Below are 19648 nucleotides of genomic sequence, written 5' to 3'. Positions count from 1 at the left end.
CATTTTATGATGGAGCATTTGAATTTTTCAATGTATTTTAAGGAAAGAAACAAATAGAAAAAAAGAATAAAAATAATATCCTTTGAAAATCACCTCATTATTGGACTTTAGCCAATTTGGTCCAGTTTCAGTAATTTGGAAAAAAATAAATATTATCTCAGTCAAAATTTGAAAACTTTATCTGTGATGTTGACTTAAGTTGATTATGTGTATTTCAGCATAGAACATACGAAAAAGTAAAATCCTTTGAAATCATCAATTTTAGTATTTAAGCCAATGTGTTCCATATTTCAATTGGGGGTGGAGGGGAATGGGTTGGTTAGCTCAGTGGTTGGTGAGCCTGCCTTCAGCCACTTGTTTCATCAGGGCACTCACTGAAGATCCAGAGTTTGATTCCCATCAGCAGCAGTGGTGAAATTAGGATGCAATGCTACATTGCGAATGCATGCTGCATAACACCCTCTGTCAGCCAGATACCAGCATTGTCCTCCAGGTCTTACTACATCACTTAACTACCATGGTGGTGTTGGTTCTCCTACATTAAACCTGGACGTCGTGAGATCAGTGAAATATTCTGGAAAGCCACATTCAAACCCAACTCACTCACTCCCTCACTTTATTTTCAATAATTTGGAAAAATCTTATGAAATAATATCCTTTGAAATAATCAAATCAGGTAATTTTGAGAAGTCAAAGAAAGTGAGTTAAAATTTGAAACTTCATGCACATGTGCTCTTTAACCCATCAGGCAATAAACCTATATGTATTCATGCCACACTGCTTTGCATATATGTATGTGGACATCCAACCTGGTGTGTGAGACTTACAATAGATTATCTTTCTATGTCATTTCAGAAACAAAGACAAATTTCAATTATAACTTTTATTACTTCACAAGAAATATCAACAGAAGAGTCCTTCACATACCAGTAAGCACTCATTACAATCCTTACTCAATCCTCACTTTCATTCATACACTAACTCTGTAACAAAAAATCTGACTTAAAATATACATTGAAGAAGAGTTCTATTTCGCCTTATGAAACCATCAATACATTTCATGTACATAATACATGCTCAAACAAAAGTAGATGAGGTACAAATTCGTCCACGTGATTGTGTTTATAATTCACATTTAATTGTGGCAGAACATCTGTTACAAAAAGAGTAGTTGGAGACACATGCAGAAAACTAAATGTGGAAATGTTTTTTGTCTTTGTCAAATACAGAGGACAAATACATGAACAAACATTCACAACCATTCATTCACTCACACATGAACACTATTGTTGCATCATAAAGAATTCATTGATCTTTAAATATTTTGTATTACTATTGTATGCAATGTATTCTCAAACAATTCTACCTTATTTTTATTTGAATAATATAATTAAAATAACAGAAAAATATTATCTGTTTTGACCCAGTAGAAGAAAATGATACCAAGTGAATAAATTCATGACAACTCTGCAAAATAGATCACAAGCAAACAATCTAATCATTAACTAACTTCAAAGGACATACATGTAACAAAGTCAACTTTACACAGAATAAACCCATATAGTATAAACATGTTCAGGCCAATGTGATGTCCAATATCAGTTAATGGCAATGTACATTGAAGCCCCTGTAGTCAAGAAAATACCTCTACGTGACAATCATGTTTTGGTAAATTGATTCATTAAAACCAGATACAATGTTTTCAAGTTCTATAGACTTAGATATGGACACCAACCTACAAAAACATGTTACAATCTGAGCGCAAGAACTATATATGCAAGATTTGATGTTGAACTTCCAGTGTTTTACTAACATTTACTAACTTTTTTAAGAACAGGTTTACTCAATTGTAAGTATTAATCAATGATGACATCAGCCAAAATTATTGATAATAACCAGAAAATGGTTACTGCTATGCTTTTCAAATGAACAAACTGATGATCATATGATGATCAAATCACACCTTTTAGGAAATTTACATCTAAATATATTTTAGCAAAGTTTATTTTGACATTCAATGTAAACTGCTAATGTTATTAAACAAACACTGATAACAAGAGTCATGAGAATATGACACATCCCCCTGCAGCCTCACAATATATCACCAATCTCATAAATAAGAATAAAAAATAAAAAGTTATAAAAAAATTGTCTATATTCAAACATATCCAAAGTCACATCAACAATATCTGACTGATCATTTTCCAATTTGTTTTGAAGATATCATTAATATTCTTTCTTCTTTTAAAGAAATTCAACTCAACTGAATGTAACTCAAACTTTATTCCAGAAAAAGTAACAACTTGAAACCTTAAAACATTGTTCAGTAGCAAAAGACAATTGTCCACTATCTGATTAATAATTCTGCATGTTTAATGAAAACATGTCTCATAATTCTTAAATTTTGATCTTGAACAACACCCCACTCCATCTAAATCCAAGTTCAAATTGTTTCAATGTCAACAGACAGACTTTCAATAAATCCAGAAATAGCTAAAAGCACAAGTTTACTGCTATAATGATACACATGCCTTTTCTTTATGATCAGGTTAGTTACAAGGAGAACCGTTAAGATCTGTTTCTATAGTATACCCCTATTCTTTTTTCGATTATTGATTCACCAAAACATGCTACATCAAATAGTTTGGAAATTCATAAACATGGATAAGTTTAACACACACAATGATCTGCACTAACATGGTTTTACTATATTCAACTGAAATATACATCAATGGGAGGAGACTGAGGCATGTTCTATACACATATGTGAATGATTTGTTTGTTTGTTTGTTGTTTAACGCCACACTCAGCAATATTCCAGCTATATGATGGCGGTCTGTAAAATAATCAAGTCTGGACCACACAATCCAGTGATTGACATCATGAGCATCGATCTACGCATTGGGGATCGATGACATGTATCAACCAAGTCAGCGAGCCTGACCACCCGATCCTGTTAGTCGCCTTTTACAACAAGCCTAGTCGCCTTTTACGGCAAGGATGGTTGCTGAAGACCTGTTCTACCCTGGAATCTTCACGGGTCCATATGTGAATGAAAGAAAGGTACAGAGAACAACCAAACCACATCAAGGCATCAATGAGTTGGCTGCATTCATTAAAACAGTAACCCTTTCAAAGGAGCATCATAATTATGCAATTAAAGCTCTTTTGAATGCAATTCTGTCCTTTGACACTCTGGGTTGATTGAAGAGTAGGTTCTCCCTGTCAGTTTCTCAGCAAGGAATATGATTACTTCCTTAATGGCCACATACCGATGCAGTGCCATGCAGCCCTGTAATAAATTAGAGCATATTTATAACCAGACTCAATTTTAAGAATAAAATAAATATCTCCAGTTCCAGTTTCATAAATGTAAGTTGTAACTGGAATAATTGGAAATCATTTACTTGCCAAAAATTCAAAGAATTAGTTTTTTACAATTACAATGAATATATTTATTTTCAGTAGCTTCACTAGTTACATTGTACTTGATTATTACTTTACAAGACTATTATCTCATTCTTTGGTGTCTCCATTTTCACAATACTGTTTTTCCAATGTGGGATATATTCTAACAAAATATGACTGAATTTCTGTTCCCTTTCACCAAATTGGTTCGTTTCTGTTTAGCATTCATTCCAGTGAGTGTTTAATAATAACGTATCTAACAACATTGTACCTATAACTATGTACCAGAAATCAAACAAGCAAACCTGTACACATAATACATACTATTATATTTCTGGAACATGTCTGCTTCAGATAATACAACCTAAAATTGTCAATAATGAAATGTAACAGACATGTTTGTTTTCCTAACTGAAGGAGACAAACACGTATAGAGGATATTTGACTTTTCCTGTCGAATACAGTGTTTATCTCGTCGAGTGAAGTTGACTAGTTTGTATTTTCATGAGTGGCGTAGCCGCAAGTGTAAAAATTAAACTTTTCAACTTCACGAGATGACATAAACACGGTATTCGACAGGAAAAGTCAAATGTTCTATTTATTCTATTCTTCCTTATTGCTGAATTTTATGAAAACCGGACCGATGACTCGCAAATTCAGTACATTCACTGTGTCAGTCGTCTTGTTGCCTGGTGATACACATTAAGTCATCACATTGTTTACTTTTTTATTTTGATATCTAACTCAGTGTAGATGCAGGTTTTATTTTAACCGATAAATGCAGTATTTCACCGATAGAAATAGAATAATAAATTGTATTTTCTGTGCTTACTGTGTGTACTCAATTGGAAGTTCCGGCACAGTAAAGATCTGAGTCACTGGCTTAGTGTAAGGGCGACTGAAAGGAATCAAAGGTGGTCAGTGACATTAATGTGAAATTTAGACCATGAGCAATTTTCAATGTATCAATTTCATCTGTATGTCTAATCAAATGATAAGCTTCTTCTGTGAATATGCTTTAGATGTAAACTTTTCCTAATCACATTTAACTACTGCTCTGTTCTCATTCAATTTGGTAAACACTGGTAAATATATGCTCAAAACAACATGCATAAAACTGTGAATTTACACTGATTTTAAATTTGTGCCATTGCATTGGGGACTTTAGAAAAGAATCTACACTATTCACCATTATTCTTACCGTTTATCTCTCACTAGACGGCGTGTCAAGGATTGCCCCAGCCACTGAAGTATGTGCCCATACATCTGAAATTTGTTTTGCCATGTATAAAGTACAATTCACTGAGCAACTGATATCATCAACTATTTGCCATTTTTTCCCCCAAACATTTTACTTTAATCTTCATGAACACTTATATTTTACATATATGCAGAAAAGTGTATGTCAGAAACAAAAGAACATGTACATTGTGTTTATTGCATAAGATGATGATTACTATCACAACATAAGAATTGTTACAGTCATGGGATTGAAACTTTTTCAACAATGAAATTTTGGAAATTTTCTCTACTAAATTGTGGACTTAGGACTTAATTGTGAACATTATCATTCTCATACTTTAATGAAATTTAGCTGTACATATGAATTCATTTCCTTACTTCAGCAGACACAAAATCTGACCCAAATCCAGCCTTGACTTCATGGTAGGGATACTTGGTAACAAACCAGTTGTGTCTCTCACCACGTCCTTCTTTGTCCTCACTGTAAAGACAAAAGTGCCTTAAGAATGCCACATTCATTTTATATTGACTGTTGTGTGATGTTGGTGTATATGTGACTGTTAACTTTCAATGTGATATACAGGAATATCAACAACAGTGTTATATAAAAGGAAAGGATACATACATTGAATTGGTTTATTTTGGCCAGATGTGATGTGCATTTTTAGGACTTCAGATCATTCTCCATGGCCATGTACTTTATAGAGTATATTACCTGAACTTACCCTCTTAATGTAACTGCAAACTTCTGATTTCTGTGAAGAGAAGTCAAACAGTCAATTCATTAGACAGTTTCCGCTTTAACAGTTTCAATTTCAACAAGCATATAGTCGACGAAGTCATCTCTATTCCCTGCCAACCTTAACATGTAATGGTCCAAAAACCAGGTAAACTAACCCAACATTTCTTTAAGCCCAAGTTCAAAGAGCTGCCATGAAAACCTTAAAATAAAGCGTCCTAAAATTGTTGAATAGCAAAAGGCACCAGTTCAGCATGTGTTTGATTCAAAATACTAAATGGTTTAGCAGTTATTTTCTGGAAATGAACCCTACCCTCATAGAACCTAAGTCCAACTTGTTGCCATAAAAATGTTAAAAAAAAAAAACATTCAAAAATTTCTAAATATTAAAGGGACCATTTCAGAATGTGCCTGGTAGACATGCTAAGTTTTGTTAGAAAGTATTGAACGTTTTTTCAGTTATACTCCGCGAACCAACCCCACCCTCATATTAATGTTAAGTCCAACTTGTTGCCATGGAAACTAAAAAAAAATCAAAATTTATAAAGTCCTAAAACTAAAACAACAACTATTCACTCAACCTGTCCATGATAGCAAAGACAAGGTACTGCAGGGTAGGAAACAGGGGTATCTGAGTTGAACTCATTAAGAAAGTCTAGCTGGCAGCTGAGTGTAGTTGGGAATTCTGGATAGTGTTATGACAAATCAAACATAATTAATGTCAGAGATATGTATAATTAAGTTTAAGCATAAGATGTAGTCTGGCTGCAGAAACTATAACTCTGTGATGTTGCACCCTATAATTACTACCCCAATATGTGCAGCTGGTATACGGATTCCGCAGCTAAATGTTCTACGGTTTCCACAGCTAGATGTACTATGGTTTCCACAGCTAGATGTACTATGTTTTTGCAGCTAGATGTACTATGGTTTCCACAGCTAGATGTACTATGTTTTTGCAGCTAGATGTACTATGGTTTCTGCAGCTAGATGTACTATGTTTTTTGCAGCTAGATGTACTATGGTTTCCACAGCTAGATGTACTATGTTTTTTGCAGCTAGATGTACTATGGTTTTTGCAGCTAGATGTACTATGGTTTCCGCAGCTAGATGTACTATGGTTTCCGCAGCTTGATGTACTATGGTTTCTGCAGCTAGATGTACTATGTTTTTTGCAGCTAGATGTACTATGGTTTCCGCAGCTAGATGTACTACGGTGTCCGCAGCTAGATGTACTATGGTTTCCACAGCTAGATGTACTATGTTTTTGCAGCTAGATGTACTATGTTTTTTGCAGCTAGATGTACTATGGTTTCTGCAGCTAGTTGTACTATGGTTTCTGCAGCTAGATGTACTACGGTTTCCGCAGCTAGATGTACTATGGTTTCCACAGCTAGATGTACTATGGTTTCCACAGCTAGATGTACTATGGTTTCTGCAGCTAGATGTACTATGGTTTCCGCAGCTAGATGTACTATGGTTTCCGCAGCTAGATGTACTATGGTTTCTGCAGCTAGATGTACTATGGTTTCCGCAGCTAGATGTACTATGTTTTTTGCAGCTAGATGTACTATGGTTTCCGCAGCTAGATGTACTATGGTTTCCGCAGCTAGATCTACTATGGTTTCTGCAGCTAGATGTACTATGGTTTCCACAGCTAGATGTACTATGTTTTTTGCAGCTAGATGTACTATGTTTTTTGCAGCTAGATGTACTATGGTTTCCGCACCTAGATGTACTACGGTTTCCGCAGCTAGATGTACTATGGTTTCCACAGCTAGATGTACTATGTTTTTGCAGCTAGATGTACTATGTTTTTTGCAGCTAGATGTACTATGGTTTCTGCAGCTAGATGTACTATGGTTTCCGCAGCTAGATGTACTATGGTTTCCACAGCTAGATGTACTATGTTTTTGCAGCTAGATGTACTATGTTTTTTGCAGCTAGATGTACTATGGTTTCTGCAGCTAGATGTACTATGGTTTCCACAGCTAGATGTACTTTGTTTTTTGCAGCTAGATGTACTATGTTTTTTGCAGCTAGATGTACTATGGTTTTTGCAGCTAGATGTACTATGGTTTCTGCAGCTAGATGTACTATGTTATTTGCAGCTAGATGTACTATGTTTTTTGCAGCTAGATGTACTATGGTTTTTGCAGCTAGATGTACTATGGTTTCCGCAGCTAGATGTACTATGGTTTCCGCAGCTAGATGTACTATGGTTTCTGCAGCTAGATGTACTATGGTTTCCACAGCTAGATGTACTATGTTTTTGCAGCTAGATGTACTATGGTTTCCACAGCTAGATGTACTATGTTTTTGCAGCTAGATGTACTATGGTTTCTGCAGCTAGATGTACTATGTTTTTTGCAGCTAGATGTACTATGGTTTCCACAGCTAGATGTACTATGTTTTTTGCAGCTAGATGTACTATGGTTTCCACAGCTAGATGTACTATGTTTTTTGCAGCTAGATGTACTATGGTTTTTGCATCTTGATGTACTATGGTTTCTGCAGCTAGATGTACTATGTTTTTTGCAGCTAGATGTACTATGGTTTCCGCAGCTAGATGTACTACGGTGTCCGCAGCTAGATGTACTATGGTTTCCACAGCTAGATGTACTATGTTTTTGCAGCTAGATGTACTATGTTTTTTGCAGCTAGATGTACTATGGTTTCTGCAGCTAGATGTACTATGGTTTCTGCAGCTAGATGTACTACGGTTTCCGCAGCTAGATGTACTATGGTTTCCACAGCTAGATGTACTATGGTTTCCACAGCTAGATGTACTATGGTTTCTGCAGCTAGATGTACCATGGTTTCCGCAGCTAGATGTACTATGGTTTCCGCAGCTAGATGTACTATGGTTTCTGCAGCTAGATGTACTATGGTTTCCGCAGCTAGATGTACTATGTTTTTTGCAGCTAGATGTACTATGGTTTCCGCAGCTAGATGTACTATGGTTTCCGCAGCTAGATGTACTATGGTTTCTGCAGCTAGATGTACTATGGTTTCCACAGCTAGATGTACTATGTTTTTTGCAGCTAGATGTACTATGTTTTTTGCAGCTAGATGTACTATGGTTTCTGCACCTAGATGTACTACGGTTTCCGCAGCTAGATGTACTATGGTTTCCACAGCTAGATGTACTATGTTTTTGCAGCTAGATGTACTATGTTTTTTGCAGCTAGATGTACTATGGTTTCCACAGCTAGATGTACTATGTTTTTGCAGCTAGATGTACTATGTTTTTTGCAGCTAGATGTACTATGGTTTCTGCAGCTAGATGTACTATGGTTTCCGCAGCTAGATGTACTTTGTTTTTTGCAGCTAGATGTACTATGTTTTTTGCAGCTAGATGTACTATGGTTTTTGCAGATACATGTGTAATGGTAATACATGGTAATATCTCACCTTGTTTTCAAAGAAATCAGCTGTGACTCGAAGGGAACCTGAATAGTAAATTAAAGTAATTTTAGTATTAACATGATTAATCCGTATTGAAGTGACAATCAGTGGTGAAAGTGGGAGTGTGGACGCTCCCAAAGTAGAATTTCTTTTAATCATTCCCACACCAACACTGAGTTTGGAACCATGATAAAAACCATTGAAACAGAGAGAAAAATGGTTGAACTTTGATATAAGAGAATGCTTGGTTACTTGAAAATTGTCTTTGAAGCTGGCCAATTTTGGACTTTTTAGGCTAATTTTGTACTACATTTTCTCCTCAAAAGACTAATCTAGTCACATAATTGGCATAATTTTATGTTTACAATGCAACCAGATGACATTTGCTTGGTTGTCCATCATGTTTCTGTAAATACCTGCAGAAATCACAAAGGAGCCTAGGTGTCAAGTCTCAAGGGTCGGCTGAGAAAGCCCACGTGACAACTATTTTCATAACGTCCACGGTTCCTGAAAAATCCATTGAGTGATAGATAACAATGATCAATCAATCAACGTATTATCAGTTAACCCTTTGAACAAAGTATGTTGTTTTTACATCGGCACTTCACGCCATAGTATGAGTGTATTCCCTTTGTTTTAGTAAACCTAGACATGTAAACACTCACTTTTGACATATCCACTGTGCAAGATAAAAGTGATTAATCAATCAACGTATTTTCTGTTAATCCTTTGATGACTAGGAACGATCCGTTGATTTACAAAAAAAAGTAAATCAACTGATCATTCACCTCTTGCTGGTCTGATATATGCATATTACATAACACACATTTCACCTCACTTCAAACCTGGATTTAGATTGAATAATTACCACAGACACAATAAATGCCAAATGGGAACCTTTGTCAGGTAATCTAAGTGATGCTACCACTAATTGTACCTGTAATAAATTCATTAACTGAGCATCAAGGGAATGACGACAAATACACAAGTGTAGGGTTATACGAGAAAACGTGGATGACAACAAGGGAGTAGCAATCGTATTATCGACACAATCTGAAATCTGAGAATGCTTTCACTGCATGGATACCTTTTTTTATTATTAAACTATAAGCATCTGGGGTATTTCCAAATGAAGACATCCGATGAGCTCCGCCGTTCTTTTTGTCTGTTTGTTTAGGCTGAAGAAATTAATTAACATGCGCCCTTTGTCGAAATCTTTATAGATCACAGTTAACCAATCAGTGTTTATGCAAAAATGCGTAAAACAAATATTGCCTCCAGTCTCCAAGTTTATTTGCTGTCCTTACAGACGGTAGACCAGTCTCTGGTCACGCTCAGTTGCGTTGCGTATCATCCGGGTACTCACGGGGGAAAAAACAATAACAAAGGCAACAACCAGTCCGGGGAATTGCGTTAGATCAGTGCCCCTTTAAATGTAGTTCACTGTAACAATATTCATTGTTAAAAAATATACAATATTCAGCCATAAGGCCTATGAGACACCTAAGACAATAATATTTAGATGCACTTCATAAGCATATTCATTGGGAAAATAAAATAAAAGCACATAAAACATAGGTGTCATTTTCCCCTGGTTTCAACACTAAAGTGTTCTCATTTTGGTTTTAATAAAAGAATGTTAGATTATGAATACACAATGCCATTTAGAAAGTGGTCAAATGTAACTAATGTTATATTTGGGATAACACTTTCTGAGTAAAGTACAGATTCTAGTACTTTTAGTACTTTTTGGGGGTTGAGTCCCGTGCAGGATTCGAACCCACACCTGCCAGGGTGAGGCACCTAATCGCAAGCACACAAAGTCAGCGATCTAACCCACTCAGCCACCGAGGCTTCCACAAAAATGAAAGTCTGACAACTTACTAGAATCTGTACTTTACTAAGAAAGTGTTATCCCAAATATAACATTAGTTACAATGTTAGATTAGCTAGGTATATGATCTTGAATGTGATGTCCTGATGGAAAAACAAATGTTTAATTAAACACATCTTTTCTTTTCATTGAGAATATTATGCCTAATTGATAAAGCTTGAATATTTGATACTTATAAAGAAATTTACAGTGCTTGATCTCTGTGAACTGGCACAAATGAAATAACTTTCTGGTAATGAAATCATTTCAGAGAGGATCCATAGTGCAGCATCCTTACATATAACATGTAAGACATGAGTGAGTATTGTTTTTTACGCCGCTTTTTGCAATATTCCAGCAATATCATGGCGGGGGACACAAGAAATGGGCTTCACTCATTGTACCCATGTCGGGAATCGAACCCGGGTCTTCGGCGTGACGAGCGATCGCTTTAACCACTAGGCTACCTGACCGCCCCTGTAAGACATGATGCAAAATCTTTCAGTAATGATAGAAACATTTAATTTTTAAAATATTAATCAGATAATGAAAGCAGAAATTCTTCCATGAAAAAAAACTCACTATAGAATTTTTGGTAGATCTTACTAACAGCATGAGGTGAATACATTCTAAATGTACGTGTATGATGCACTAGTCACCCCTTGTCAGAGGCCATTAAACACTTTACAGGGGTAGAAACTAACAGTTTTAGTCCACTAGTCCTTGATAACAAGTAGCAAAAGCCTTATAAACGGCAAATTTCCACTAGTCCTTATGATACCTTAACCATTGGGCAGTTTGGCAAGAACTACAGGACTAGTGCCAATTTCTAATGCTGCTTTATGTCAATTATCTCTCACTCATAATCATTAAAATCAGGGTATTTCAGCATATCAAAACTTGGATGTTTGAAAATTTAATCTTATTATATGCAAAGGAGTTAAATACTGTGTTTTCTCAGACAAAAAGTGATATTTTCACTGCAGTGAAATATAATTTTTCTCGTCACTGCACTGAATTCAATTGTGTGATATCACTGCTATACAGCAAGTACAATGGCATGATGACACCGAAACAATCACATGACATCACTTGAACAATTTCGTGATGTCACTGACAATGATAAGACGTTGCAACAAGATGCGATGTTGGGAAAATTTGTACTGTGATCAGCACATTTGAATGTGTAATTTTCATAAAAATAGCATATAATATAAAGGACATTGCGAAACTTGAAATATCCTCTATTATTGTCAGAATCATAAGAAGCTGTACACCAATTCTGAAGGCAATGACTGGTTAATGACAAAGTAATTTGAAAAAACTATTTTTTCTTCTACAAGCATAGCTAAAAGCTGGTGTCATAGCAGCCATACTGAATTTTGTTTTAAGGCATACTATATTTTTAAAGTGGAAAGCCCACATCCTTTTAGAAAAGATATAAAAAATACAATGCCTGATGAACCAAGATTATTTCCAGAAAGAAAAAAAGCTTGACATGACCATTAACAAATTTTAAACTGGTAGACATCATTAATGACCAAGAATCTAGCCAAACTGCAATTCTTTTTCAAACAACCATGAGCGTTGCCTTCCCATTATGCCTACTGGTTAAACAAACACACCATACAGTTGAGTGAATGCTAATTACCACCAGTCACCCCTCCTGACCAAGTTAGTTAACCTGTCTAAAGGTAGACAGATTAGGAATAGAATCATTGACAAATGTAGGTTCTCACTTGTACATGTATAAACATGCATAAAGAAATGCAAGAATACATGTCATGCAGGAGTACAATCAATATATTTCTATGTAGCTTCAAATGAATGTACATGTATGTAATTTCCACACACCATTTTAATGATGCCATTATGTTTTTTATGAATCATTTGCCTATGACCGGATGTTGTATTTTTAGTAACCCATTATGTATAGTTTGTTTGTTTGTGCCATAATAACAAAATAAGTTTCTTTTTCTTCTGATAATTTTTATGCTCATCATCATAAATGGTTTGTTTTCAGCTTTACAACAACATATTTCACTGATAGTATTATTATTATTATTTTTTATGCTAAGAGAACATAATTACAAATGTACTAAGTTGTGTGCATTTTACCTACATATCTTGTTTTTATACATTTTCATAATGTGTTACCTTCAAAATGTTCACAACACTACATAAAGTGTAATCATGAAGACACCACCTTGGTTCATGATGTTATCAGTAGGAGACCATTTCTCTATAAATTGTCATTTTGTCAGTGAAGTGAATGTTTAACATCTTATTTTCACAATATTCCATGTAAGTGGTCTTATTCTACTTTCTAGACCAGTTCATTTTCACATGGGTAAGCTAAGTTTATTACATATTTGTCAGTAGGCATAATGGCAGTGAAACCTATCAACATCCTGCTATGACCAACATATTGATTTTTTTCAAAATCAAAATCCATCTTTGTTGTGGAGAAACATATCATAACTGTACTTTCAAACTCTGGAATTTTGAAAGTTAGTAGATTTTGAGAAGATAAGTGTGGCGAGATAAGTGTCTAGCTGAAATATAAAGAGGATAGTTTCAAAATGAAAACCTTACTTTGTTGGTGCCAGACCCATAGGAACAGACGATGGCCCAATCCCCATAACAAAAGCTCACTTTAATGTTGTAAAGGTGAGCTTAAAATGCAATGAAATCATACTTTATTCGATGTTCTACTGAAATGAAAGTGATACTTAAACTTTGTACTGCCAGTATTAGCATAATTTTTTCACAAATGAAGAAGCCATATTCAAAGAATATATTTCTATCACTTATCTGTCTCTTCACTGTAGGATACAAGATGTTCTCAGATGTGGATGTTGTTGCTCCTTAATTACATATTGAAGATGTCATGACGTTTAATACAGCACTTAACCAGCTGTAATATTGGAACATGATTCAATTCAACACATGTCCAACCACTACAACATGGAGAACTTCTGCATTACTATCAGGAAGCTTCTGAATGTGGACAAATCTGTTCCATCAACATGAGGAAACCTGAAATGACAAAAATAAAGTATGTGATGCAGGACCAAATTAGCTAAAACCCCATAAACTGATGATTCCAATGGATTTTCTTTTCTTTTTTAATACATACTCCTCACTTCAATACACATAATCAGACAAAACTGCAACATTTCAGATTGAATTTTTAAATTTTGCCTAAATTTTAAAGATTTCTTCCAAATTACTGAAACTGGACCAAATTGGCGAAAGTCCTATAAACTGATGATATCAAAGGATATAATTTTTTCTTCTTTTATGTTTATACCTTGCCTAAATACACATAACCAGACTAAATGGCAACATCCCAGAATGAATTTTTAAATTTTGACTGAATTTTACAGATGTTTTCCAAATTACTGAAATTGGACCAAATTGGCTAAAGTTCAGTATTGAGATGATTTCAAAGAATATGATTTGATTTTTTGTGGGTTTTTTTCTATTTGTTCCTTGCCTTAAAATACATTACAAGACTAAACTGCTCCATCATATTAATGAAATTTCAAATTTGGACTGAATTTTGAAGATTCTTCCACAGTACTGAAATTGGACCAAATTGGCTAAAGTCCCATAAACTGATGATTTCAAAGGATATAATTTTTCTTCTTTTTCGTTTATACCTTGCCTAAATACACATAACCAGACTAAATGGCAACATCCCAGAATGAATTTTCAAATTTGGACTAAATTTTGAAGATTTTTTCACAGTACTGAAATTGGACCAAATTGGCTAAAGTCCCATAAACTGATGATTTCCAAGAATATATTTTTCTCTTCTTTTATATGTATACCTTGCCTAAATACATGGCAATATCCTAGAATGAATTTTTAAATTTTGACTGAATTTTACAGGTTTTTTCACAGTACTGAAATTGGACCAAATTGGCTAAAGTCCCATAAACTGATGATTTCCAAGAATATATTTTTCTCTTCTTTGATATGTATACCTTGCCTAAATACACATAACCAGACTTAATGGCAACATCACAGAATGAATTTTCAAATTTGGACTAAATTTTGAAGATTTTTTCACAGTACTGAAATTGGACCAAATTGGCTAAAGTCCCATAAACTGATGATTTCCAAGAATATATTTTTCTCTTCTTTGATATGTATACCTTGCCTAAATACACATAACCAGACTTAATGGCAACATCCCAGAATGAATTTTTAATTTTGGACTGAATTTTACAGATTGATTCCAAATTACCCGGTACTGAAACTGGACCAAATTGGCTAAAGTCCAATAATGAGGTGATTTCAATGGATATAATTTTTATTCTTTTTTCTATTTGTTTCTTGCCTTAAAATACATTGTTAGACTAAACTGCTCCATCAAAAAAGGAAATTTCAATTTTTGACTGAATTTTGAAGATTTTTTCACAGTACTGAAATTGGACCAAAGTTGCTAAAGTCCCATAAACTGATGATTTCCAAGAATATATTTTTCTCTTCTTTTATATGTATACCTTGCCTAAATACACATAACCAGACTAAACGACAACATCCCAGAATGAATTTTCTGCATTACTGTGGGGAAACTTCTGAATGCGGACGAATCTGTTCTATTCACATGGAGAAACCTGAAATGAAAAAAATAAAGTATGTGATGCTAAAATCCCATAAATTGATGAGTCCAATGGATATATTGTCTTTTCTAATACATACTCCTCGCTTAAATACACATCATCAGACAGAACTGCAACATTTGAACTTGAATTTTTAAATTTTGACTGAATTTTAAAGATATTTTCCAAATTACTGAAACTGGACCAAATTGGCTAAAGTCCCATAAACTGAATATTTCAAGGGATATTATTTTTCCTTTTTTCCTATTCATTCATTGCCTTAAAACACATCATGAGACATAACACCTACATCACAGACTGAATTATCAAATTTGGACTGAATTTAAAAATATTTTCCAAATTTCTGAAATTGGATCAAATTGTCTAAAGTCCCATTAATTGGTGATATTAGGATATTATTTTTCCTTCTTTCATATATCCGTGCCTAAATACACATCACCAGACAAAACAGCAACATCCGAGATTGAATTTTTAAATTTTGACTGAATTTTAAAAAGTGGACCAAATTGGCTCAAGTCCAATAATGAGATGATTTATAAAGGATATTATTTTTCTTTTTGCTACTTGCCTTAAAATACACCATCAGGCTAAACTGCTCCATCCTAAAATGAAATTTCAGATTTTGACTTCATTTTACAGGTTTTTCTAAAGTACTTGCTATTATATTGTTAAATATTGAATGATAGAAACGTTTTTTAAACTGAATGACAGTATATTTTTGTATTGTCACATCATTTATTTCATCAAGAAAAAAATTGAATCAATAAACGTAAGATCATTTTCAGCAGGTTGTGCTCAGTAATGATGAGTGGGGCTTGCAAAAAAAAGCTGCTTTTTGAAAAAATAATTGTAACAGTGGTACTCGTTTCAAAGATAAGGGAGTACTTGTTGGGTCAGAAGGGATTTATTTTCAATGGGCGTAGAGTGAGAACTTCACGATAGTCCGCATCTGCCCTAAAACATACATAATTTAATATAAATATCATGGGTATGGACAGTATAAAGGCACAAGATAACAACAATAATAATAATACATTTAGATCTATAGTTACTTACTTTTGGCATATATATTTGAACAAATCCTTCCAGATAAAACAAAGTACAGTCTATACATAGTTAATCATGCATACCTTGTCTCAGGGACGCAGGCTGGAACCTCCTTTATTGATGTACAGTGAATAGCCCTGCACAAATGAGTATACTACATATAGATATATTACATATCCACCGTTACACTAGTGTGTATGAAATACAAGCAAAATAAATTCTACAAAAGACTATACATATATACATGATACATATACATGTATCACTTCTAACCAGTTTATATCTATTTTATAAAATGTACACTTGGCTATTACCTCAGTCAAATACACAGTTAGGGTAAAAGGTAAAATAAATTCCTACGTGCACAAAATAAGTCAACAGCACAATATGTCTACTGAACAGTAAACAGTCACATGTCTAATGTCACACAAAAACATTGTTATTAACTCTGAACAGACAAGCTATGTTAGATCTACGTAGCTGAGGAAAATGACAATAGGACATTTCTTGGAAAATCTCTGATGTTTAGAATTTTCAATAGGACATTCCCATAGACTGCTGTATAATTTCTACAAAATCAATGGGACATTTGTGACAATGGGTAGGCAAATATCCTAAATATTGGACGATCTGTATCAATGGTAACGTTACTTGAAGGCTTGTTGCAAGCGAGATTTCGTACAGTTCAAACATCGTGACACTGAAAGGGCCTTGATCTAATCAGTGTGTGAGGACGCCTGGCGTGCTAAATAAGAAACAGACCTTTACTATCTGGTCATAAGTTTACAACATTCACAGGCTTCGTAGGACAGGTTAAAATCAAACAATGCGCTATTGAAAAAGCATAAACAAATATAGATCTACCTTATGCCAGGCGGCTCCTTCGCATTATCAAGGGAGGTAACTCTTAATACGTTTTGCTGCCCACTATCAATGTTCTCTTTGCGACACATGAATGGTTTCATAGCTGGGTAATACTTTAGAATGTTGGAACATCATTGGCCCAACATTGTTGTATGTTTGTAAGAGTCTGATATCGCAAATAAAATTTATTCTACAATATTAACACGTAATTTCCATTTTTTTTCTTTGTTCGTCGAAAAACTTCTCACAGTTTTGTATCAACTGGTAAAGTGGCCCGCAGAAAGTGGGTTGAAATAAAATTGTGGATCGGTTAGTCAAAATGGGCCTAGTCAAAACGGGATACGACCAGAACTGGGATAAACACCGTAGAGAATTATATCTGTGGCATGCAACTATGTGTTTAATTGACAAACATTTAATAAGAGCAAAATCATCTGCACTTCTTGTGTTTTGTATTTTTACTCCGTTCTGCAAAGTGCGCCAATGGCAATGCTACTGACTCGATGTCCGACATTTGCAGCTAAATATAGCAGCGTATAAAAGTGGTAATGCGGAACTTAAGCGGAATACAATATCGCTCATGACAAAATGCAATTCCTATAAATATGGTCGTGTTGCTTATTATCTGTAATTACTGCCCATTGCCATGTTTAATTTCTAACCATGATATCACTCCCAAATGTATTATTTAATTGTCTATCATATCATAACCTTTGTGAGGTGGTGACATGTTTAATAACAGAGTAAATTTTCTGTTAAATAGCTATCTTGGCCACTTCTGAACACAGTGTTTCCTACAAAATAGCAAAAGCCAAATGAAAATAAAATTATTCTCTAATTTATGTATTTTAAAGTTGTTATGCCACTCATTGGTGGGGATACAAGCGTAATAATTCAAGTTCCTAGGATGTTTGTGTTATGCAATTTTGCAAGAGTAATGAGAGTTGGACATATTTCTTCTCATACACAGTAAAACAGCAGGTAAATGTCTAGGAATAAATACTCATGACATTGTACAATAGGCCATGATGTTCACAAAATATATGTGGGAGGGTATGTACATCAATATAATAATATTAATTATTTTGAATATAACTAAGTGTGTCATTTAACATCAAACAATGAATACTCAACATGTCAGAGTTGAAAGGGGTACAGTTAAATTTGTACTGTTCAAGGGATTTCTAAGCCCCATCACCTCACAGCCCTCTGGCAACTGATGTGTGTATTTTTGTTTGTATTCTCAAGTCCCAAAGTCATTTTTTGTAAATATTACTATCATTATCATGTTAGATTTTAGTGGAAACAATTATTCAAAATCACTCCATTTGATTATTGTGTACATGATGATAAAAGCAACTATTTTCTTATATTAATGGTGGAGGTACATGTAACTGCTTCCAGGCATAGCAGATGCAGGATGTGAGAAAGTTTGTGCTTCATCTTAGAAGTCTAACTTAAAAAATAAAAGAAACTAATTACATATAGAAATATTAGAGTAGAAATTGTTGAAAAAGATTTCTCTTGTTAAAAAAAGATTTCTTTAATGTTCCTTTGATTCACCCACCACCCTATTCTTTTTCTCATTGTTTTAAAGGAAAAAATACATATGTAATAACCGGTATGATAAAATCTCCTTCCTGGTCAGTATTAAAATAACTGGGAAACTCATTGAACCATTCCTGGTAGCTTATTGACATATATACGTTGAAGCTTTCAAAACCGTTTTGCCAGCAAAATGCCCTCATATTTCTGGGGAGACCATATGGAATCTAAATGATATTATTTAATATGATTGAAATATTTAGAAAGGTTTCAAAATTACCAACTTAAGACAGATAACATATATTTAATAAACCCATTACTAATAGAGAACTGAACTTGTTATCTCATGCTCTGTCATCATTGACATTAAAATTTGCAAGACAAAGCAACAGTAAGAGTTATCCTCCCTTTACAACTTGATCAAAATGGTCGTCTGGTCCTTGCTGTTGAAGGCCAAGTGGCTGAAGTTTCTAAGATAATATTTCTTTGAAAGACGAGAATGTGTAGGTAAGTCATTATACCTTTACTTTTTACCTTTTTTCTGTGGTTTCTATCAAGGCAGGTACAGACCTAGCACAATGTCATACATTGTGCAGTCAGTCCCTCCATGATGATCAGTTAGCCTATTACAGCTGTGAAGGGGACGAAGCTTTTTTTAAAACTATGTAGTTTCATATTCAAAGCTTATTGTCAAAGTACATGTTTCTCAAAGGTTGTAAATGTGAATGACAATGTTCAGAAAACAAAACTCTCAAGATTCCTTTCATTCTTGAAAGCATAACATTTATGCCACTTCTGGTTGAGGGGATGTGAGTAATAATATAGTCAACAATCTCTTAACATTAGCAATATTGACCCATAGCATTCAGATTCTCCTCACAGGTTTGA

At 34.4% G+C, this 19648-nt stretch overlaps 1 long non-coding RNA gene across 2 annotated transcripts; it reads right to left on the bottom strand.

The window, feature by feature from the left end:
- Positions 1-2988: 2988 nt before the first annotated feature.
- LOC124147765 lies at positions 2989-9303 on the bottom strand. 2 transcript variants are annotated; one of them, XR_007217980.1, is made up of 7 exons: positions 9214-9290; positions 8804-8841; positions 5376-5405; positions 5029-5131; positions 4610-4674; positions 4241-4306; positions 2989-3292 (listed from the first exon to the last, which is right to left on the bottom strand). It is a non-coding gene; the product is annotated as an uncharacterized LOC124147765 (long non-coding RNA). The 2 variants fall into 2 exon arrangements; XR_007217979.1 differs by having other exon boundaries at positions 8804-9303.
- Between the last annotated feature and the right edge of the window lie 10345 nt (positions 9304-19648).

This window comes from Haliotis rufescens, unplaced genomic scaffold, assembly GCF_023055435.1.
Source record: "Haliotis rufescens isolate VD_foot unplaced genomic scaffold, xgHalRufe1.0.p SCAF_36, whole genome shotgun sequence".
In the NCBI taxonomy this organism is placed as follows: Eukaryota; Metazoa; Mollusca; class Gastropoda; order Lepetellida; family Haliotidae; genus Haliotis; species Haliotis rufescens.
This window is presented reverse-complemented; position numbering and strand designations above follow the sequence as displayed.